We start from the raw sequence: 25395 nt of genomic DNA on the forward strand, positions 1-25395 counted from the left end.
ATTTTCCCTCATTTGGGATTTCCACACAAGGTCAAAGCTACCATCTCCCTTGTTCTATCCAAACTCAATTACGCCAATAGCCTCTACCACGGATAACCTTTAACAACCATGAAAAGACTACAATGGATTCAGAACTCGGCTGCCAGACTACTCTTGCATATCAATCCGCAAGACCACATCTCCCCTGCCTTTAAAGCCCTGCATTGGTTACCGGTTGCCAGAAGATCCACGTTCAAGCTGCTTTGTATTACCCACAAAGCAATACATGGAATAGGACCACTCTTCATCAGGAATAAAATCACCAAACACATTCAACAAAGGAACTTCCGCTCTAAAGGAGCATCTCGCCTCAAAATCCCACCCTACAAGAAAAAAACCATGGGTGGCACATCCTTCTCTGTTCAAGCAGCCAAACTATGGAACTCTTTACCCCCCAACATAAGATCCACCGACAACCACCTTATCTTCAGAAAACTACTCAAGATTTGGCTCTTCCCCACATAAGCACCATACGGAAACAGAAATTTACAGCATATCCCTCTGTATATAAGCATTTGTTTTCACTATAGATATGTACCTATCTTTGTGTATTACTTTATAAAACATGTAAAATAATTATGTTGTTAAGAGAAAAGAAAAAATAATAATAATAATAATATTAATCAATAAATAAAAATCATCTTTGGTCTACATGTACATACTTCCATTGTGCATCTATGTACCTTCCATGTACTTGGATCTGTGTGTCTGTTACTTTTCTCCTGAAAAAGCATATCCAATGCACTACCCTATTTCTCATCCTGTGCCTCTATCAATATATTTAATCTAAATATACTTACTTCCTTTATGTATCTATATACTTTCAATGTACTTATGGATCTATATATTTATCACTTTCTTCTAATTTAGCATTTCCAATGCACTAGCCTATTTCTCAGCCTATACTCAATATATCTTCTAGCCCAACCTTCTGACTCATCTCAAACTTCTTTCTACTACTCATTCCAATGCACTACCCTATCTCTCATCCTATACATCTATCAATATATCCACTACATCCACTCTCTCATTTATCAGAAACCCCATACCACTACTATGACAATTCAATTTTTTTAAAGTTCTCCTCTTCTTGAAAATTCTAAGATCGACTGATACTGCTATGTTCATTCGTGCTTTTAACCCCTTCCATGCTCATGACGAGCCAAGCTCACCTCTAGGGTGCTCATGACGAGCTGAGCTCGTCATGACCACACCCATTTACAATGAGTCCCAGCACAGGGGGAAAATCTGCCAAACAGCCATGGTGTTAAATGAAAATGACAGCTTGAATTTATATTGGAAAATGTTTGTGAAACAAATTGTGTTTTAAAATGTATCTTTAAGTGGAATCCTGCAGAATTCTAAATCATAATAAAATAATTGATTGATTGACTAGTAAAGCAATATTGATTCTTGCAGCATAGTTCTTTTTCTTGGTTACTGGCAAACAATGTGGCTCAACAGTACAAAAACTTCAACTGACAAAGGCACTGGTCAACCTCATTGTAGGAAATAAATGGCAAAGCCCTCTCCCGTCTGCATCCATTTAGTGGTTTGGCATCATTAAGCAATACAGTTCTCTTCGTTGAGAAAGACAGTGGCTCCACAGCATATGCAGTCCAGTCAGTGGAAACCTCATAACAATCCAAAACAAACCATGCATTAGGAAGATAAGAACTATAAGAATACTGATAGCGTAAAATTGGTGACAAATTTTAAGTATATCCAGTCTTCCAGCCCTAGCCTATGTGGGGTAGTAAGTGGATCCGAAACACTACCCTGTCAGCATGAACTTTTGGGCGAAGATTTGCAGATTCATAATGTTCTCTACCCCCTTATCCAATGATGCTCCTGATATCCTTTCAACAGAAAGATCTAATAAATCAGCAGCATGGGATAAACTAGTAGGTGTACTACTGTACAGAGCAGGCATATGTGGTGGAGCAGCTGTTGGAACTGGTGACAGTTCTGGATCCATCTCCAAGGAACCAGTCTTTTTCAGCTGTGCCGTTAGTTCTTCATTCTTTTCCATTTGCTTAGCCATGTCCGGTAAGGTATAATCCTCCATTTTCACCTGCCCATAGCTAAAGCTAAGTTCTATTCGCTGTTGCACTTTTAATGACAGTTCACTCAATTTTGTCCGCAAGAAACCAGGCTCAAATCTATGCATACTTCTTGAATTATCAAAGATCGATACCAATCCTGCCAATGGAGATAATGGGGTAAGTCCCTTTCTTTTCACATTATTCTCCTGGGGGCCTTCTACTTTGCCCACCGACAGATCAGTTTCCATTTCCAGATTGCTATCCGCCCTTCCTATCTGTAAAGCATCAATTTCACCTGGAGGCTGTACAGGTTTTCCACCAATATTATTCTGTTGATTAATTACAGCAGGGTAAAGAACTTCCAAATTAGTGAACCGACTGTCCTCCCTATTCTCTACTGTTACATGGGTTTCCATCACTTCATCCTCCAAGACCTCCTTTTTTCCTTCCCCCTTTAGCCCCTACCCACGCTTGGAGCTCCTTACTCCTTTTGTGAACATTGACATTACCGATGGGTAGGTTTTCAGATGAGAAAGGAGATCCTTGTTTCTCCTGCGACAAATGGTTTTCTGGAGCTAAAGGGGACTACTCTGGCTCGGATAACAACTTTCTGAGTCTGTTGCGGTTTTCGCTTTTACGTTTGAGCGCAAACACATAGATGGCATTACAGATAATTAAAGGACTCTTACTGTCTACTGGGCTGCTTTAAGGAATGGGACGGTTTGTAGGAATGGTGGTGGTGGGGGAGGCAGGATGGCTGGAAGTCTAGCTAAGGAACCGCGGGACCAGCTGGAGGAAGCACTCTGCAGCCACTGTGCTTACCCTCTGCCCTGCCTCTCTCCCAAGGTTTGTGTCCGTCAAATGACCCGTGGCTCCTTCCCCCTGCCGCAGACTGTAGCGGGGGGGTGGTCACGCACAGCTCTGTTCAACTCTGCGCGGTGTTTTCTGATTTTCTCACAAATCACATGCTTTTCCCTCAAGCAGCTCACCCGTAACACACACCCCACACCTCACCTCACCACTTCGCCTTTTTTGTTCTGACGGCGTCCGCAGTTTATACCTTTTTTTATAGTAGTGAGGCTGTGGGCTCGATGACTCGATAGGTAGATGACTGATGGCTAAGGCGGAGGCTGGTAGCTGAGGCTCACACGCCACCCGCCTGCCTGCGTTCGCCCCAGCGGCTATCGGCGGTTCTCAGCACGGCTTACACACTGTCTGCAGCTCCCCCGAGCCACGCCTTGGGCCGCGTTCTCTTCACTCCACAGCTGCACCGATCGCAATTAAGACGCGGTCGCAACACTGCACTGAAGGCACCGGAGAGCAACACCCGCTGCCATGCTCATCAATGCCCTGAGGCTCCCGTCCTGCTCCCGCTGCGTTGGAAGGCACTCACGGATGGTGGCACTCGCGGCTCCCGCCGCACCGATGAGCAACTCATGACTGCCGTCGCCGCTCTCAGCAATCTCCTGCCGCTTCCTGCTGCGTTGCAGGGCACTCACGGCTCCTGTGACGTCCGCCGTTCACGGGAGAGAGCGCACTGCTGCAAGCGATCAGCAGAAGCTCCAGCGTCTGTCTGCTGAAGGTACTCGCACCTGCGTCTGCTCACACCGCTTTACTAGTCACTCTCACATCACTTAAGCTAACAAACACGTTGGACACAAGAGTTGAATCAACAAAGGAATAAACAACCCTTACTTGAGGTGTGTATGTATGTCAAGTACTTTAATATCGAAATGAAAAACAGCCTAAAATGACTCTGCTGGAAAGATGTGCTTTACACATAGCAAAAGACAATGAGTAACCATCAAACAACAGTTTCATGTTCCAATCCACTGTTAGGCCCAGATTAAAGGTTGGTCGACTTATTCAATGCAAAATGAAGGACCAAGGACCTTAAAGCAGGGTTCTTACATTTTCTTCAAACTTCAACAGATCTGAGTGAACTGATTACACTATTATGAATTGATTGCTGTAAGTCAAACACGTACAAAGATTTATATTTAGATTGTTACTCTATAGGCTTGCTCATGCCAGACAAAGGTAATGGTCTGGAACACATCAGATTACAAAAGAAAAAAACACACAAAATCTGGTTGTTATAAAACAACACAAAATAACAAATAGCAGCTTTTTTCAACATGTACTCATGAATGAAAGAGGAAGAGACTTTGTAGAAGCTAATACCATGTTCAAAATGAGTCTCTCAGGTTTTGAGGTCACTGGACACACATTTAAATGCACCTGCTTCTGAACAGTAAATGTATCACATTTCTTATTTTTATATTTTTGAAAAGTCTCTCTGCACCTCTCACTTACTACGATCACCACCGTGTTATGGGCTGAAGAAAACAAACACCAACGAAGCAAACCGGTGATGTCAGCATGGAAGTGAGTCAGTGCTGGGCACAATGGGGCATGTAGTCCCTGCCGCACTGGTGCGGCAAAAGAAGTGCGTTGAAAACAGCAAATGTAACGAGATAAGAACATGCTTACAGCCCTGTTTACAGAAACGGACCTCAGAGCCACTAAAAACATTGAACGCTTATGCAAGGTGCTGTTAGAAAAAGGAACAAGTAGTCCCTTTAACAGGGATAAAATGGGACAAGTGTAAGGTTACAAGTAATGGAGCAGTGGTCCGTGGGAGGGAACAACCCACGAACAGGAGGGACAAATAGGACAAATTAACCACTTGGAAGCAATGATTTTTAGAGGACACTGAAAGAAACAAATGAAAAACAATGGGCGGGCTTTAAGCCCACAAAGTATAAACAACATGTCTTTAAGAAATTGCTGCCTAGCCTCTACCAAAAAATTATGAAGGGAATAACTTTTTCTAGTATAAGCCAAGATCATTTCCATTTTACCCACAGGTTTACGATGACCAGTTAACCATGAAAATTCAATTCTTGAAGCAAATATAATCAAGAAATTCGATGGCTCAGGAATAAACACAGTCCAATGTAATCAGTGTATGATGTGAGGATACACTTTGCTCTAAAGTGCTTCAAACAAGAGATACTCATGTTCTGGTAGTTCTTGTTCCCTTTCGCCGGTGCTATCAAGGTATTTAAGCCATATGGTTTAATCGTGTCATTTCAGACATTTTGCATAATAAGTTTAAAGTGAAATTTGCTATACTATGTGAAATACACCAGTATTTTTTCATTTTCACTCTGGTTTATTTCTAGTCTACTTTTATTACTATTTACAAATTGATGTTTTGAATAACCAGCTCTATTTAGAGACTTTTCACTTAGTGTATTTAACTACTTAATTTTCTCCACTGTAGATTGCCTACTGGTGAGGATCAATACTTATGCTGATTGTTGCTTTACATTCTTATATTTCTCTAGTTTCCTTTCATATATTGATTATGAAATAAGGCCCCCTGAAGATAAGCCTCAAAAACAACACTCCCTATTCTAGTGACAGATACTTCAGTGCCTTTGAAGAAATCCCTAGCCAGTGTACATATGTTGTTGTTACTTTCTTCATCAGCCAATAAAGTCAAATCAACTTGTAATCTCTGAGCCGTCTGGGTTACTGTCCTTCCTGATGGACTGGAAAAGTTAAGATTATTGGAGCATGATCAGTTAGAATTATATGTAGTATTTCGGAATCTTCCCAGGGCACATTCCTACTTACTAAGAAGGAATGCATTTTAGTTTGGCTATTATATTTTTTGTTAAAGTAATTATAACCAATTTTTCTGCGGAGGTGGAGCGCATTAATAGTCCATTAGCTTATAGTTCTGTTGTAGCAGATCTAAATCCTGCTTTTCAGTGCTTAATTTGAACAAGAATAAGTGCTGGTGCCCAAAGCTCTGATCAGAAGCCAGCGGCCCATACAATTAAATATAGGTGTACCAACTACCAAGGCTCCATAGTATTAATAACATATCATGCCTCTTTAATCCACTACCAGACATTCCAAGCCCCTTTATATCACTCTTGCAAGTTCCTCCATTCTCTCTTTGTGACAGTTTTTTCCATCTTTCTACTTCTCAGTCTTTACACTTTGTATTTTTTTCCATCTCTTGTTCTCGTTAAATGTCTAAAGTTTGTTTTGATATATCTATAATACAGTGGCGGCCGGAACTGATCAGAGTTACGGGGCTGAGGGGAATGGAGCACAGAGGTTAGAGGCAGAAGGGGAATGTAAAAAAAAACCCAAAAAAGCACTTACCTTGTCGCTGCGTCCCGCGTCTCGTCTCAGCTCTGTCTCTCTTTCGTGAGACTCAGGCTGAACAACAACCAGGAAGCACACCGTGGTGATTGGTGAGTACCCAGGATGCAATGCATCGTTGTGATTGGTCTGAGCGCTGTGGTTCGGCACTCAGCCAGGGAATGGGGACATGGGCAAGTCTGGCACGCAGGCTGTAATGCAGCCTCCGGGGAGAACATGCAAAGTGCGCATCAATGCTTGGCCATTCCGAGACGCCGGCCAAGCATTGATGCGCACCTAGAGTGGGCAAACCACTCCTCCGCTGCTCTGCTCTGAAATCAGGGAAGGCCCGCCCGACCGCAAAGCAGCTGGAAACAATAAAATGATAATAACAACAAGCTACATATATTGTCAGGAAGGCTTTTGTGTTGTCTGTTGTTTAAGCAGTTCACAGTAACTGACAGAAGCTCAACTGAGTCAGGGACATCGACTTACTTTTTTAGAAATGCAAAATTTCTGATGAGATTATTTGCAGTTATCTTTGATGATAACCTGCAACTACCTCCCAATTCCTGCTTCACACCCTCACTCTATCCCCAATTTTAGGTGAAGGCATAGATGGCATTTGAATGTTAGAAGAAGGCCTGTCTAGGACTCTCGTGCCTAAGTAATCAAGCTTACTTCTAGCCTATTAATATTTTTCCATCCCTTTTGTTGGGGGGTCAGTTGGCACATATATATTTTCCTCTTCCCTTTTAGTCATACTACTATATCTACCAAATCAAGTTAGAACCAAGTTTCAACTTTTTATTTTTTATTTTACCTAACTGAAATTTTCAAATCGCAAATATAAGAATATGCATATCCAATCCCCTCTTTGGTAGGAGCCTCATAGCTACATCGTGTTTCTATATTATCTGGACTTCAGTCAAATCTGAGATAAGAAAGCCTGTACTTATGGAATCTAATTTAATATCTGGAATTCATCTTTCTAGCGGATACATTAATTTTATTGCTGGAAAACTGTGATTTTTCCTCCAGCCAGCTTCTGTTCTAGGATGAGTTTCCTTATTGCTTTTCCCCCTTGAGCTGTATCATAAGAGATTTGAAAAGTTACAAAAGTTAAAGGCATAATTGTGCATGGTCTAAAGGCTCGCTTTCTCTAAGATAAGTTACTTATTGTGGTAATACTGAAAATAAACAATTGTGTGTTGTTGCACTGTGAGCTTCGATTTTTGTAAAGGGGGTTGATGTGCTCTAGCTATCGTCAAGTCTTACCACAGTCACCTGAAAGTACTCATTCCCAGATAAGTTAATCTATAAAGCTTCTCACTCTTGTCTCCCTCTCAGTATCTTGTGCTATTCCAACAAATCTAAAATTAGATCTTCTGGAGTTATTATCTAGATCATAATTTTTTTCTTTTGGCTTTATTTCCAAATGGAGTCAACAGACAGATTCCAAGGAAAGTTTTCTACACTCTTTTGACAAAGCTTTCAATTTATTGTCCCATTTCAAGTTGCTTACTGATCTCTATAACTTATTTTACTGAGAACCTCTGCATTCTCCTCCATCAAATTTCCCATTGTTTGGGTTGCTCTTGATGGGTGATTGAGGGTCTCAGTAACTTCATTTATTTCAGAAAAGAACCTGGGAGTGTGGGTGTGCCTGGGCCTACCTCTTCCTCTTCCAGAACTTCTATACCATACTGCTCAGTGGCTTCTTTATTAGACCTTTAATGATTTTGCTGAAGACCCCTATGTTTTCAATAGATGTACTCGACAGATGTCATCTGTAACATTTATACAAAGATGCAACAGAAAGTTACAGCTAGTGTGCCCAGAATTAGTCTCTGAATGAACACCTTCAGAGAGATCAAGGATTTCTTTCAGTCAATATGATGGAGGGATTTCTCTCCCAGATGTCCGAGCGTACCAATGGGCTGCCCAGTCAATGGTTATCAATGACTGGGAACATATGCTGGGAAACCACCCCACTTATTCACTTGAACACACCCAATTAGATTTAAAATCATATATACGCTATTTGTACAATGGAGGTGGATTTGAGAAACTCTTGCCGGTGACTCAGGTAATCATTGCCACCTGGAATAGGACACAGAGGTACTTGGGGTGGGTGACATGGTACACCCGGGAGACCCCACCGTGAATGGGCATAAGATTTAAAGAACTACGTACATTGAGAGGCTTTGGCCCTTGGGACACAATTGGAATTTCTAATTTGGGCGACCTTTTGAAGGGATTTAAGCTGATTCCATTTGGCTGCCTTTACCAAGATTACCATCTTCATAACACACAATACTATACGTATATGCAGCTGAAACATGCATGGGATGCAGGGGGAATAGACAAGACTAGTGTCCCTGAATATGCCCCTATGGAAGAGAGATTATTGAAGGGAGACAAAATTCCGGGGAAGGTGGTCTTCGGCACCAATAAAACCATCAATATTAACATGCCCAACACATTAAAGAAACTGAGAAAGTAATGAGAAAGGGACCTGGGTGCATTAGATAACAAGGACAGGGAAGAAGCTTAGATGCATCCAAGGATAGTGACGATTAGATCGAGGCTGTGCTTAGTACAGTACAAGATCCCCCACAGGGGTTACTACACTGGGCCCGATTATACAAAAGTAGAAGCTCTGAGTCACCACATTGCCTGTGATGTAGGGAATAAGACAGCACATTCTACCGCACACTATGGGAATGCAGAGTCATTACAGTATATTGGAACAACATAACAGACAAGCTTCCTAAGATCCTCTCAGTACCCCTTCATGCCGGTCCATAGTATGTCCTCCTCAACATTCCCATGGAGATAGATCTTCCGAGAGCCCAACTTCTTTTCTGAAACTTGAGCTTGGCCGTTGAAAATTTAGACCCGGCCAATTACTAGAAGAATGGCAAATAGGGATAGACCGCTATGACAGCGGAGAAAGTCACGTATAGACATGAGGCTGTCCCATAAAGTTTGTTAAGAACTAGAGTCTTTGACGAGTATAATATGTTCTGGATATGATTGATGGATATAATGAGCTCTCAACAGAATGGCTATGATCCCACTTTTGTACTACACTACCTGTGCTTTATTGCCCTCTGTGATTATGAATCATTAATGACTCAATGTGACTAATTAAGGTTTACAAATAAAAAAATATATCTTTTTTTTGAAGGACCTCTTTGAGTTCCAGGATTGCTACACCTAGAGCCCAAATCCCAACATTCCGTGCTGTATTTGGGACCAGTAACCAGGGAAAATTTGACAAGTCTGCCAGGAGGTACAATTTGGACCTTGCTTTAAGGGAGAGAACTGACTGCCAAGTGCATTGGTGGTGGTGTTGCATGAAGATTATGCTACTTTGAAGGAGAGAAGCTGTGAGTAGCTGAGGCAAGACCAATTGATACCACCATTTTGACATGCACCACTCCAAGAAAGGTGAGGTCTTTGGACGCTGAGAAGTCCCAACAGCATTCCCCACAGACTCCTGAGGGTATCCTGGAATGTTACTAGTGCACCATGGGCATCTAGAGCTTAGATGCATCCAATCACTAAAGGACTGACCATAATCTGCAGTCATACAATAAAGGAACTACAAGCCCCAAGAGAAATGCACCAACTACTAAGGAGACTGCACAAGCTTGATGGCTGCAACCTGGAGTGAATAGCTAACTTGTTTGATTGGTGGGTGTTTGCAACTGGGGTCAACGAAGGACTCAAGCCACATGACCTTGAGCACCATGTCAAAACATACAATATATTTGCTCCCATTAGTGTATCTGAAACCTGCTTCTGCCATATTTTCTTGCTCAAACTAACATAGTCAACAGAAAACCATATTTTGGATATTGAGCAACTTTTGCATATTGGCTGTCAGAGGCATAAAACAAAATGAACATGTTGCACCTACTACAAACTGGTGTATACTAAGGTACCCATATCCCCTCCGTCTTAGCTCTACTTGCGTCCTCCACTAACTGCTGCTGAGGGAACTCTTGGCTGTCTGACTCTGTCACTCACTGATGATTCATTTTTCTTTCGTCGGTAGACCCTTTAAGGCTCTGATTGGTGTGTGCAGTGATTTTCTTTGGCAGAGACAAGCACATTTAGACAAGAAGTGCCTGCACTTAGCTGGAAGCGGTGACCGGAGCTGAACCAGACAGCCAAAGGTAAGATAGAGGATTCCCCCTGGGGAAACTTGGGTAGAGGACAGCCTAGTGTTTTGCACATAGCTGGGTCTGAACTGAGGTAGTGAAGTGAGCTAAAGAACAGTGATGGATTCAGCCCAGCTGTGACTGGGGGTGAGTGTTTGAAACGTCCATCATCTCCTTATGTTTGCTTTGTTTTCCCTAAGTTGGCAGGGTATGCCTAGACGTGGGTGAGTCCCTTGCTCACTTTGCCACTGGATTCAAGCTAGCCTGACTGATGAGTCACGTTACCCCAAAACCGGTCCCAGGATGCTTGTTTCCATTTCAGGGAAGACCTGGCTTGGCAGTTCGGGCTAGACTGTGCCCATGAGGCACATGGTCAAGACTGATTAGCATATAGCTGGGTCTGAACTGAGGTGGGGAAGTGAACCAAAGAATGATGATGTATTCAACCCAGATTTGTGACTGGGGGTGAGTGTTTGAAAAGTTACAGCACTCCGTCCATCATCCCCTTGTGTTTGCTTTGTTCACCCTAAGTTGGCAGGGTATGCCAGACGTGAACCCTTGCTCACTTTGCCACTGAATTCAAGCTAGCCTGGCTGATAAGGCGTGTTACCCCAAAACCGGTCCCAGGATGCTTGTTTCTGTTTCAGGGAAGACCTGGCTTGGCAGTTCGGGCTAGACTGTGCCCATGAGGCACATGGTCAAGACTGATTTGCATATAGCTGGGTCTGAACTGAGGTGGGGAAGTGACCTAAAGAATGATGATGTATTCAACCCAGATTTGTGACTGGGTCTGAACTGAGGTAGCCAAGTGAGCTAAAGAACAATGATGGATTCAACCACAGCCCAGATCTGTGAGAATGGGGTGAGTGTTTGAAAAGGTACAGCACTCCGTCCATCATCTCCTTGTGTTAGCTGCATGTAAAAAATCAGAATTATGAGTCTGATTGTGTTTTCTATCTGTACTAAGTACATGCAATCTTAGAATTGAGATTTTTCATCTAGGCAGGTAATGGCGGGGAACAAAACAGCTTAGGTATAGGTGGAGTCTAACCTCCCTCTTAGGTGACTGGTGGGAAGAGAGCATTCTGGCTCTAACTTTCCTTTCTTGCCCTTTTTACCCACCCCCAAGGGATGTGCTTTGGCACATATGGGAAGACTACCTAATGGTCTTTCTGGTTGTCAATGTTAGGGCTAACACGACAACACCATATTTACCACATTTATCTCTCTCCCTACCTCGCCAGTCTGACACGCTAACTCAGAACAGTCGGGCAGGTGGACCTAGGTGGTCCTAAGTCCTAGGTCTAGGCTAGTCAGGGATTGACTGCAGGACGAAGAGTGAACAAAACTCTGAGCATGTGCACCAGTGTATCGACGGGCATCTTCACCTAGTGATGAGGACAATGATGATTCAATTGACTTTTCAAATACCCAACCTTTGCCCTCTTACAATAAATGAAAAATGCATATTAATGTAACTGTAATAACTGCAGACATGTGTTTCTTACTCATGCTAACTGTGCCTAAGTGAATGTCCCCACATACTTGTGCATGGTCAAGCTTTAGGCGTGTAAGGTGGGGGATTCATCTCACCTAACCTTAGACTTCAATTTCTTTACAATGCAAGTCACTACCACCCAACCTTTTAATCATAAAAGTATTTGGATTCCCAAATGTTTGGTAATGCTCAAATGTAAACAGTATAATGAAGAGGGATTTCATCTCACCTAACTTTTGATGTTCATTTTTCTAACATACATGTCACTACAGCGTCTTGCTGCTTCCAATTCCTTATCACACAAGTAATTAACTCTCAACATTTCAGGCATAAAATTGTTTGGACGTGCATAAATAGTGAATTGGCTACTAAATGTTTAAGCGTGGTATTTAACGGGAAACATCACTTACAACGAAACTTTTACAACGCACTACCATTACAACACAGTCATTACAACGCAAACCATTACAACGCATTGCGCTGGGGGGCACTCTAGGATAGGGAATAGGTTAATTTACTATCCAATAACCTTCCCTAGTGTCCACGGGGACTGGAGTTGAAATAGTAAATTAAACTATTCACTATCCAACACCCAAAAACGCTATGCGTTGTAATGGTATGCGATGTAAAAACCGCGTTGTAAAGGCATGCGATGTAAAAGCATGCGTTGTAACGTCATACATCCTATTTAACGACTTACTACACTCTCCCAGAAAGTCAACTGAGGTGCTGCTTGTATGCATAGATAGGCCAAAGACAAGGATCCTGGTGAGTTCCCCTACAAGAAGAGGTCACCCAAGAGAAACACAGCCTAGGCCTGGGAGGCGAGCAAGGGAGGAATCACTGATTCTAAATTTGGAATTTTCTTCCCCCTCCAGGCCTGGTTCTAGCCGGTGGGCCAGGCCCACCCAAACATGAACTGTGGCCTTGACGTCAGGGGGGCAACAGAAAATGGCCACAGCAATTAAAACGTTCATCCGAACGTTATTTTTCTTACTTTTCTAGGAGTTGCGTGATTGGGTCTGGGCTTTTTCTCACAGGCACCCCCAATCACGCATCTCCTTTTAGGAAGGTGGATTTGTCCCCGCCCACTTGTGCAGGTACAGGGTCATGGCGAAGGGGAGAAATCCTCTTTGGCACCGGGTAATTTGGGCGCACTGTCCTACTGCGTGGATATATCCTTTTCAGCGCTGGAGAAAAGGAGTTTGTTGATCCAGATTCCCCTTTCCTGACCCCTTCAGCTGTTTATGAGATCAGGCTGTGAGGTGCCACAGAGTTTGAATGGAGCAGTTAAGAGAATGTATGGCTTTTGTCCTGTTTTTTTTTTAATCTGCAAAGTCCCTGCTAGATGTATGCTTCAAGGACGTGTGTATAATAGTTAATTTTTTTTAATCTATGAGGGCCCAGCATGACACATACTTTGTGTATGCTGTGTATTTTATATCGTTGTATCGTTATCATGACGATGCAAGACACAACTACTAAAATGTCCAGATAACTCTGGTGAATAATGATCCTGCTGGAAAGCAATATTTTGTCTGTTCCTAATTTTTAAATGCAGATAAACTCTATTTATGTGGATAGCTCAGTGGGTTACTTGCAGTACAGAAGTTACAATCCTAAAATAGGACAGTGACCTATGCACTGACATCAAAGAGCTGCATACAAACCTGGATGGTATAATTAGAACTTATGTTTTTTTTGTGTTGCAATATAGTTAGAATTACCCTGTCTTTCATTACTCTAATGTTGCTATAAAGAGTTTGTTTAGGAAGATATACATTTTAATCAGTAAAGCCAAACCCACAAACTCTGGGGTATGATTTAAGTCCTGTGTTTGTGTTTCTCCAGACCAAACCCTCTTAAAACATGCTGCCCACCAGTATGGATGACATGCGATATTTACACCTTGTAATCCTAATTGGCTTATGTGACATTCCCTATAGACTGATTTATGTTATGTTATGTTACGTCTATTTATTGTGCGCACAGATACTCCAGCCAAGGAGCGTCCTGGCGCAGAGACAAGGTAGCCCGTAACACAACGGGAGGCAGAAAAAGGCTTATAAACAGCTAAAACAAAAACAGGGACTAAGAAACAGCTAAAACAGGAAGGTTTTTATCGCCTTCCGGAAGGTCAGCAGGTCCTCCAGCAAGCGGATTTCAACAGGCAGGGAGTTCCATGCTGACGCAGCCATTACCCTAAACGAACGGCCTCCCATGCGGCTAAGCCTGAATCTGGGAACCACCGCAAGGGCCAGACCTTGAGAGCGGAGGCAACGGGCAGGAACGTAAAAAGACAGACAATTCGACAGGATTTCCGGGCCTGTACCTCTCAAGATTTTAAAAGCGAGGCACAAGACTTTAAAAAGAATACGCTTCCTAACCGGGAGCCAGTGTAGGGAGCGAAGGACACCTGTCACTGAGCAGAATCTTGGTAGGCCAACAATCGCCCTCGCCGCAGCATTCTGAACCCGTTGTAAACGGGTTAGTTCAGCCTGGTTGGCCCCAGCCAGGAGAGAGCTGGCATAATCCAGGCGAGAGATGATAGTGGCCTGGATCACCAGCTGCCTGGTCGGGGCGTCAAAGAACTTGAGAACAGGTCTCAAGCCCCTCAGAAGACCGAAACAGCAGGCTGCAGTTCTTTTAGTATGGCCTATAAAGGAGAGGCCCGCATCCAGCCATATCCCCAGATTTTTCACTTCCGATACCGGGACCGGAGTGGGACCCAACTCTGGGGGCCACCAGTGGTCACCCCACAGCTCCACTCCCTTCCCGATGACCATCACCTCTGTTTTAGTGGCGTTTAGCTGAAGGCAGTTGCCTGTCAGCCAACTAGCCACCGCCTTCAGTCCGGACTGAAACCTGGGGGCCTCAGTTTCCGCATCCCCGCTGAGAGTAACCGCCAGCTGAGTGTCGTCGGCATATGAGACCAAAGTAAGGCCCCACTGCCTTGCGACATCAGCCAGCGGTCTCACGTAAAGATTGAACAACGTGGGACTCAGCGAGGACCCTTGCGGAACCCCCATGGCCAGTGGTTGGTAGCTGGACTTGAAGGGAGGGATGGCAACTCAGAAGGAGCGGTCGTCTAAAAAGGAGCGGAACCATTGCAATACCAGACCGCCAATACCAGTCTCCTCGAGCCGACGCAGGAGGATGCTGTGGTCTACCGTATCAAAGGCGGCGCTAAGATCTAACAAAATAAGCGCCGCCGTTTGACCAGCATCCAACCTTGCCCGGAGATGTTCCACCATCACAAGTAACGCAGTTTCCGTACTGTGCCCAGCGCGGAATCCGTTTTGTGTGGGGTCGAGGGCATTGGTCCGAGTCAGATGTTCAGACAGGGCCAAATTGACGTGAGCTTCAGTGATCTTGGCTGGCCAGGGTAGCAACGAAATGGGGCGATAGCTTTCAGGCTTAGAGGGGTCCAGGGTGGGCTTTTTAATAATCGGGGACACCACGGCTTGTTTCCACTTAGAAGGTACAGTTCCCGTTTCCAAGGAGAGATTGACAAGGGAGCATACAACTGTACGCCCCATAAAAGCTTGGTCTCGGAAGAGAGCAGGCCTTACTGGGTCAGATGGAGACCCAGATTTAACTTGCAACGCAAGTTTGTCAAAACCATCCAGGGTCAGGGGGGGGGAAAGAAGCAGTGTGGTCTGATGGTGGGCCCGATTAATACTTTCCGCAGTGGACCCTATGCTAGGGAATGTCCTATAAATAGCTTGGACCTTCCCCAAAAAGTAGGATGCAAGGGAATCACAATGGGAAAGGGAGCTTACGGTCGTAGTGGTGGTCCGCTTCGCCATAAGTTGTTTTACGGCCTTAAAAATAGCCTTTGACGGATTTGGGCTGTTCCGGAATTCGGTGGCATAGAAGGCCGCACGAGCACGGCAGATAGCTCGATGGTAGAGCTTAACGGACCTGGTATATGCGGCTTTTAGATCAGCCGCATAGGTTTTCCTCCAGGCCCTCTCTGCTCGTCTACAGGCACCCTTTAGGGCCCGGAGAGTGCCATCGTACCAGGGGCTCGACTCTCTGGGATTGATTTTAGTAGACCCGATAGGTATCAGAGAGTCCAAGGCCCTAGTTATCCATGAACAGAAGAGGTCATACCCCCTTTCCACATCCGTCAAAAGACCCAGCGGCTCCTCTGATAGAAGACGATGAAGGTCCTCTAACCTAAGCTTTTTCCAAGCCCTCTTCTGAACCCGTCTAGCCATAGAGGTGGAAGAAGTGGCCGAAACAGGGCAGGAAATGGACACCAAAAAATGGTCTGTCCAGTCCACCGGAGAGACAGAAGTAACTAGAATCCCCAACAGATTGGTAAACAGGGGATCCAAAATATGTCCACCCAGGTGGGTAGGCTGGGAAACCATCTGGAGAAGTTGAAAGGCCTCAAGGTCAGAAGAGATGGAACGCACTGTCAGGCCAGAGAGGGTGTCAAAATGCAGGTTTAAGTCACCCATGATAGAAAAGTTGGCACAGTCAGCGACCAAAGGGCCGACAATATCAGGGAAGGCATTTCTAAACCCCACATCACTGCCGGGTGGGCGGTAAACGACCATCCCGGACAGGGTAAACTCCGGGCCGACAGAGACCTTGAACATGGCACTTTCACATCCAGAGATGTTTAGGGCACTCCAGACGCAAGGGTAGATAGTTTTTACCACTAACGCGATACCCCCACCCCTAGACAGCCTATTCAGGGTGTACATAGAATAGCCGGGTGGGCAAGCTAGATTGGTAATAGCGGTATCAGCGTCCTGTAGCCATGTTTCCGTCATGGCGAATACGTCAGGAGCTTCCTCCTCAATGAGGTCATAGATGTGCTGATAGTGTTTCAGCGCAGACCTGACGTTTAGGTTCAGGATCTTCAAAGTAGTAGGGATGCCTGTAATGCGGCGAGTCTCAGAGGAAATAGTCCTTGAGAGGGGACGCGGAGAGTCAAGAGCCCACCCATTACAGAGGCAATGATAAGGGCCACGCAATGGGTGTACCGGTGGAAGGGTACAACAGCGGCTTACCTGACCATGACACCTAGCTTATACTTGTATGATTCATTGTCTCTGCATGATGTAAGTAGTGTGACGCCCTACACTATGAGTAGCGCTATACAACAAATGAAATTGAATATGGGTGAGGGGCTACAGAGAGATGAAGGACACTGTTGGAGGGTGACAATTAGGGAATCGAGGAGGAGGTCAATATGGGGAGAGGCTACGGAACGATGAGGGGCACTGGTGGAGGGTGGCAATGAGGGAATCCAAGGAGTATGTCATGGGGTGGCTACGGAGAGATGAAATGAACTGTTGTAGGGTGGTAGTGAGGGAGTCTGAGGAGAAGGTGATGAGGGGGAGAGGCTACGGAGCGATGAGGGGCACTGGTGGAGGGTGGCAATTGGTGAATCCAAAGAGGAGGTCATAGGGGGAGGTTGGGAGATACGGAGAGATGAGGGGCACTGGTGGAGGGGAGTAGTGAGGGAGTCTGAGGAGGAGGTCATGAGGGGGAGGGGCTATGGAGAGATTGTGAGGGTACTGTTGGAGGGTGGCAGTGAGGGCATGCGAGGAGGAGCTAAACAATATATGGTTCGCAGTTCCCCAACCAAAGAGGTCAGGAGAAAAGGGAAGTGAACCAGGACGTGGGTGGAGGCACAACTAAGGGGGGAATCTCCCCTTTGGAACTAAAACCCCTACACACCCAGCAAGCTAGGTGTCATGCTTCATCATATGGGTTTGCTCCTCATCGGGTCGGCGGTGCAATACCCCACGGGCACCCATAAAGGGGCTCTTTGGCGGAGATTTTTTGTTCCTGCCGTATGGTGCCGTGAGTGTGAGGGCCCTAGGGGAAGGGGTGTAGATGTGGATGGGTGGTGAATTAAAAAATGTTAGATAGTCCACTCGGTGTGTTTAATAGCGTGGTAATCTACCTTATTAAAATCGTGAAGAGAGGCTGCTCGCTGGTACAATGATGCAGGGGAGCAATGCTCTACTCTGAACATGTTTCATGCTAAGTGTACAATATGATACAGTACAATTCGTCAGGACCTATAAAAAACTATCTACACTGTGGTGTGGTGAAAGTATTCTACCTACCACTGGATTTAAAGGGTGGACACAAGGTCCCGCCACTTCTAGTAATACCTGCAAAGGGATGACAAAATAAGGGGGGGGGATCAAAACAGCAGGTGCTGGTAAGCCACGTCATCAACCTAACCCAAGCAGTACTGGTTCAACTTGCTAATGCAATTCAGCGAAGACTGAGAACAAAGGAAATTTAAAACCTATCCCAGGGAGGGAAGGAAAGAAGACAAGAAATGCTAAAAAAAACAAATGCTAAAAAATAAACTCAGACTGGGTCTGAAATGAACGCAGTCACAGGTGGAAATAATTGAAGGCAAGTGCTTCTCACCCTATAAACCAGAAACGCTGGCTTCTACGGTCTTCTCAGCATGGAGAATCTCAAAAGTAGGTGCCCTAAGTGTAGACGGACAAAATGATAGAGGAAGAAAATTAATGGTGTAGTACGGATTAGGCGCTTTCAAACATGGCACAACTTTCCAGGCACCGTTACGGCTGTTATGGGTCAAGGGAGCTCCAATGACCTGGTCCGCCTGTCGGCTCCAGATTGTCGGCGTAGCCTGTATGGCGGGCCGCTGTGGCCAACAGGGGGAGCATGGAGCACAAGGAGACGTGCAGAACAGGGGGTGCTCACACACACGTCTCTAAGTTCCACGCAACCCGAAGAGACCCAGCAGCCCGTCCAGAGTAGCCTCCCAACATCACAGAGGAGGACCCTGGTCTGGTAGGCTTCCTTTAAGACAAACATCCCCAATGCAGTAGCCCCAGGCAAGGTCCGAATGCCACCGCAGAACAAGACAAAGATGGTGAGTCAATGATCGCCCAACACGTATTAACGAGGGATCCACAACCACACAGAGAACACTCACCTGTGCGTTCTGAAGGACTAGCTCTTCAAACGTACCCGCGCGCCTGGACGAAGCGAGAAGCAGGAGCGGGGTCTTGGTATCTCCTCTGCATTTTTATCTGGCTCGCGCTTCCTTATTCGCCACAGTCACGTGCATGAGGAACGCGCTTGAGGAAGGTACTGTTTCTCAACAGCCTAAGAGGAGCGCCGAAGAAGGGCTCGCTCTGTTTTTTTTTAAATTCTTTAACAAAATCGATCTTTTTAAACATTGTAGTGTTATAATTTGCCACTTGCTATTTGCACCGCTCCTACCTGTCATTGATCCCCGGTCCACCGCCAATTATTTGGTTTGAGTGGAGGGATGCGGGACCAGATTGCGGGCTCCGGAAGTGATTCACAACTTCCAGTCCCAAGCACCAATCACAGACTTGAAGCTGGCAGGCCATTCACTTCAAAACTGATACCTTACAAGTCGCGCAGCGGACGCGCTTGAGGAAGGTACTGTTTCTCAACAGCCTAAGAGGAGCGCCGAAGAAGGGCTTGCTCTGGTTTTTAAAAATTCTTTAACAAAATCGATCTTTTTAAACATTGTAGTGTTATTATTTGCCACTTGCTATTTGCACCGCTCCTACCTGTCCTTGATCCCAGGTCCACTGCCAATTATTTGGTTTGAGTGGAAGGACGCGGGACCAGATTGCGGGCTCCGGAAGTGATTCACAACTTCCGGTCCCAAGCACCAATCACAGACTTGCAGCTGGCAGCCCATTCACTTCAAAACTGATACCTTACAAGTCACGCAGCGGACGCACTTGAGGAAGGTACTGTTTCTCAACAGCCTAAGAGGAGCGCCGAAGAAGGGCTCACTCTGGTTTTTTAAAAATTCTTTAACAAAATTGATATTTTTAAACATTGTAGTGTTATTATTTGCCACTTGCTATTTGCACTGCTCCTACCTGTCCTTGGTCCCCAGTCCACCGCCAAATATTTGGTTTGAGTGGAGGGATGCGGGACCAGATTGCGGGCTCCGGAAGTGATTCACAGCTTCCAGTCCCAAGCACCAATCACAGACTTGAAGCTGGCAGCCCATTCACTTCAAAACTGATACCTTACAAGTCGCGCAGCGGACGCGCTTGAGGAAGGTACTGTTTCTCAACAGCCTAAGAGGAGTGCCGAAGAAGGGCTTGCTCTGGTTTTTTTAAAATTCTTTAACAAAATCGATCTTTTTAAACATTGTAGTGTTATTATTTGCCACTTGCTATTTGCACTGCTCCTACCTGTACTTGATCCCCGGTCCACCGCCAATTATTTGGTTTGAGTGGAAGGACGCGGGACCAGATTGCGGGCTCCGGAAGTGATTCACAACTTCCGGTCCCAAGCACCAATCACAGACTTGCAGCTGGCAGCCCATTCACTTCAAAACTGATGCCTTACAAGTCGCGCAGCAGATGCACGCAGCGGGCGCGCCGCTGGCGTGCCGAAGGCAAGCCCGTCCGCGCCCGACCGGGCCCAGGGGCCACAACCCCTGGCAATTTGCCGAGGGGTACCCTCACCTACAGTGCCCTGACACTACGGAGCCTGGCAGGCCCCATGGACCTAAAATGCTTGCACTCAATAGATACCGCAACTGGATCGACCGGCTGCTCCCAAAGCCACTTCACGTTCCAAACAGTAAAGGTAGCCGCTCAGTCCCATGGCCCTCCCTTAAAATGTTATCTATTGAATTGCCGCTCGATGGCCAAACACACAACTGAACTCCAAATGTTATTAGAAGACCTCAGCCCGGATGCATTATTTCTTACTGAAACTTGGCTCCAGGCCGAGTCAGACCCAGTTGTCACACAAACACTTCCCCCAGGTTACCTAATCCTAAGAGCGGACCGCAAAACTGGTAGAGGGGGAGGGTTAGCGATAATCTACAAGGACCAATTCCAATGCCGATCCTCCATAGAGGATCTCCCGGGCTGCGAAAATATGAATTTTTCATTAAATATTTTGCCCACCAACACGTTCTCGGGCGTGCTGCTCTATCGCCCCCCAGGAGCTCCGGGCCAATTTATGAATGCACTCCCTACCATGGCCGCCAATTTAGCACTCTCACCATCCAACTACACGATCCTAGGTGATCTCAATATTCACTTCGATGACCCCGCTGACAACATGGCTAATGAACTCATATCCAATTTATCAGCCCTACAATTCACCCTGCAAGGCTCGGCTCCTACTCACATTAAAGGGCATCTTCTGGACGCCGTGTTTAGTAATTCACGGCTTCTCCAGAGTGATACTCATGTCCCCCTCCCTTGGACCGACCACGCACTAATCCCAATCACCTGGACTATCCCAGTCAGCCCTTTCCCATTGAACAACTCAAAGACACACAACAGGAATTGGTTGAACCTCTCCGCTAGCCAGTGGTCCAACCTTCTAGAGAATACCCTACCACCCTCTAGCCCAGATCCAGAGAGAGCCAACTTCAACTTCAACCGCTGGATCCAAAACTCTTTAGACACGCTAGTCACCATAAGATCTACCCATAAAAGTTCGAACCGGAGGCCTGCACCGTGGTTTTCCACAAAATTAAAAGAGCTCAAACAAAACGGTAGGAATCTAGAAAGGTGCTGGAGACTGAATACCACAGTAGAAAGCAAATCAACCTACCGAGAGGCGATAAGGAAATATAAGGAAGAAATAAAAATTGCACAAGCCTCCTTCTATGAAGGAAAGATTTGCACGGCGGCAAACTCCCCTAAAGAGATTTTCCGGATAGCCAAATCCCTGATTACCATACCCCAAAAAATCCCCAATCAGGAAGATGCACTCCCCAGGTGCAACTGTCTCGCAGAATTCTTTCACCAAAAAATAGTACTCATTGCCCGCTCCTTTTCTCCATCCCAGGAGGCATTTGGAGAGACCGACCCCAGGAGCCCTCCCTTCTCTCACCGCTGTTCCCTGGCAGAGTTTCCCTTACTAGATGAGGACTCCTTGAAAGCAATCATACCCAAAGTGACCTCGGGCTCTCCACTCGACCCCGCCCCTCCTCTTTTCCTTCCTCTAGTCACCACTATTATAAGCCGTGTCATCCTGGCCACTATAAATGCCTCCATCTCTGCTAGTACAGTCCCTCTCGCTTGGAAACACGCCCAGGTAAAGGCCTTGCTGAAACAACCTAGCCTGGACCACACTAACCTGTCAAACTACCGACCCATATCCCTCCTTCCCTGGCTAAGTAAGATAACCGAGAAACATATAAACTCCATCCTAGTGCAATACCTAGAACTCAACAACCTACTCCACATTTCTCAAACAGGTTTCCGGCCGCGACTGGGGACAGAAACGGTCCTTCTGGCCGTAACTGAAGAAGCCCGTAGACTTGTGGACCAGGGTGGCTCAGCAGCTATCATCCTGTTGGACCTCAGTGCCGCCTTCGACACTGTGGACCACGGGATCCTGCTGAGCCGGCTGGAAAGTCTAGGAGTGACTAACTCAGCTCTCTCCTGGCTACAATCATTCCTCACAGACCGGGTCTTTCAGGTGTTTGAAGGTAATGCCTTCTCTGACTGCTGGCTGCTCGGTTGTGCGGTACGACAGGGCTCGTCCCTGAGCCCCACACTTTTTAATACGTACATGGCACCATTAGCAGACGTAGTTTTACTCTTCGGAATACAATTAATTACTTATGCTGACGACACCCAATTGGTGGTATCCCTGAACCACCCAGAGGGCTCATCATGCTCCCTCAGCAACTGCCTAGAGGCTGTTGCCGACTGGATGAAACTCTCCCATCTAAAACTAAACAGCGATAAGAACGAGCTTATGTTTTTAGGAAAACCACCATCACCTCTATCATCACAGCTATGGCCGACCTGTCTGAACCCAATGCCCATTCCAAAACAGCAGATCAAGAGCCTAGGCATATGGCTTGACAGCTCCCTGGGCTTCGGCCACCAAGCCACTATGCTAGCAGCCACCATCTACGGCCTGCTTAGGATGCTCAGGAAAGTTCTGCCCCTGCTTCCTTTCAACGCCAGAAGGATCATGGTACTGGCCCTAATTTTGTCACGCCTTGACTATGGGAATGCACTGTACCTTGGTGCCCCACAGTCAACCCATCAAAAACTCCAGGTGTCACAGAACAGCGCAGCACGCCTTTTGCTCCAAATTCCCCGGAGACGCTTGGCTAAACCCGCCCTGAGGATGCTGCACTGGCTCCCCATCCGGGCCAGAATACAGTTCAAATCCCTGTGTCTTGTCCATAGAACCATGTGGGAAACAGGCCCAGCCATCACACCGCCCTTCATCACACCATACCAACCCTCAAGAAATCTCCGGTCTAGCTCAGCGTTTCTCGCCACCACCAGGAAAATCCGCCGGACCAAGTGGGGAGGCCGCTCCTTCTCTCTGAACGCATCAAATCTATGGAACTCCCTGCCCCCCCTTCTGCGCAGCGAACCCAACATTCTGGCTTTCCGCAGGCTCTTGAAGACACACCTTTTCAGCAATGTCTCTTAATTTACTCTGTGAATCTCAAGCAATCCACAAGCGCTACGAGGCCTTAGGGTAGAATGAGCTATATAAATATAATTTCATTTCATTTCATTTCATGTCAGCGGGAGTGTGGGAGTGGTTACGTCGAGGCGTCTCAGGCAGTGGTGGTGGGGAGGAACCCTCTTCAGTGTAAATATTCGGGAGTCCCACTCAGCTGCCATATTAGAATGCCCAGACAGTACTCAAATGGCCATAAAAAAGATTCGCCCTTTGGGGAGGACGGGTAAGCGATCATGTCGGGGAGACGCAACCGAGTCTCTAACAACGTGTGTTGCCCGGATACATTACAATATCGGGTCCCTGGTCTCAGTAGTGTGCAGCTACTGCTGTTCTGGCAAGTCTCAACTTGTATTCTTGTGAGGTCTTCAGTAGTCTTAATCTAGAGAGGTTGGACCCTGTTAATGGAGTGACATCGTTGTGGTTATCGAATGCCGGTTCTATGTTATGTTATGTTATGTTATGTTATTTATCTTTTGTATAGCGCACGGCTACTCAGAAAGAGTGTCCCGGCGCTTTTAGTAAGGAGGGCTGCATCATAATAACATAACTCAATTAAAATAGAAAAAAGACAGAAGGCCGAGCGAACACACAAAAAGCGAACTACTGGGAGAACAGCCAGGTTTAAAGGCCTTTTCTAAAGGCAAGAAGGCTGGTAGCACCCCGCAGAGTGAGCGGCAGAGAGTTCCACAACTGTGGCGCTATTAGTCTGAAAGAGCGGCCACCCAGGCGAGCTCTCTTCACTCGCGGGACAACCGCCAGGAACAGAGCTTCCGACCTCAAAGAGCGAGTCGGGTGATAAAAGGCCAGTCTCTTTTGGAGATACTTTGCTCCCACCGCGTGGAGGGCCTTATAGGCCAGAGTCAAAGCCTTAAAGGCAATCCGCTTCCGGATTGGAAGCCAGTGCAGGGTCTCCAACAGACCCACTGCACTGGTCCGTCTGTTAAATCCAAAGATAGCTCTCGCGGCAGCATTTTGCACCACTTGGAGCCGCTGCAGCAGATACTCTGGCAGGCCCAGGTAAAGAATGTTGGCATAATCTAACCTGGACCCGATTAGAGCCTGCACCGTCAGCTTCCTATGATCCTCAGACAACAGGGGGAGGAACCTCCGCAGCATCCTCAGGAGGCCAAAGCACATGCCCGACACCCCGAGGATCTGGGATTTCAACGTTAGTTCCTTATCCATCTTGACCCCCAAATAGGCAATCATATGGAAAGGGGCAATGTGCGGTAATTAATCCTCTCACAAGGTGGAGTGTACACTTAGCAGGGGACATTCTACAGACTCATGCTAGAAGGCTAAGGTTGACCCCTTGATTGACCCAGGCAGGATCACATACTAACAGGGGACCAACTATTGCCACAGACAGTAGCCTTATCTAATTATTTAATGCATGAATGGTTCAGAGAGTATTCACTAATGCTGCCCAGGGAAATTTATCATTGAGACCACGCGTGTCGGTCGCCAAGCGGTGTACCCATCTCTGCTCAATTTAAAGAGCACCTGATGTGTAATGTAGAGGTGTGATTCTAGCACCATCCATCTCAGGGTGTCTGCGCTGTGGTTCATATCTCTGCAGTGGGTGTACAGTTTGGTGTGTGTTTTCATTGCAGGGACACGTTATAAGGTAGATGCACCTAGGAGTATTGCAGTTTGTGTGTCGTTTGAGTTTCCAAATAAAGGACTCAGAAAGTTGGATTTCCTTGCATGTGCTAGTCTGGTTACAGACAGAGCAACCCCCTCATGGATAGTGACCAGTCACAGGAGGCATGTCCCAGAGTGTTCTTTGTACAGCTGTTATCTTCCTTCTAGGTCTAGTGTGTACCAGGGTGTCCTTCAAGTTGGGGGTACATCTAAAAGCGAATCTAGGGCATGGGATGGTCAAATCCCCTGAATTCACTATTCCCCAATGTTTGTTGATATTTTTTTTAACGAAGGCTGAGTTTATTGTGAAAGAGGTGACACAAGTAAGTATGTCTGTGGGTTTCTTATCAGTTGTCTGTAG

Source organism: Lissotriton helveticus, chromosome 1_1 (assembly GCF_964261635.1).
Source record: "Lissotriton helveticus chromosome 1_1, aLisHel1.1, whole genome shotgun sequence".
Classification (NCBI taxonomy): domain Eukaryota; kingdom Metazoa; phylum Chordata; class Amphibia; order Caudata; family Salamandridae; genus Lissotriton; species Lissotriton helveticus.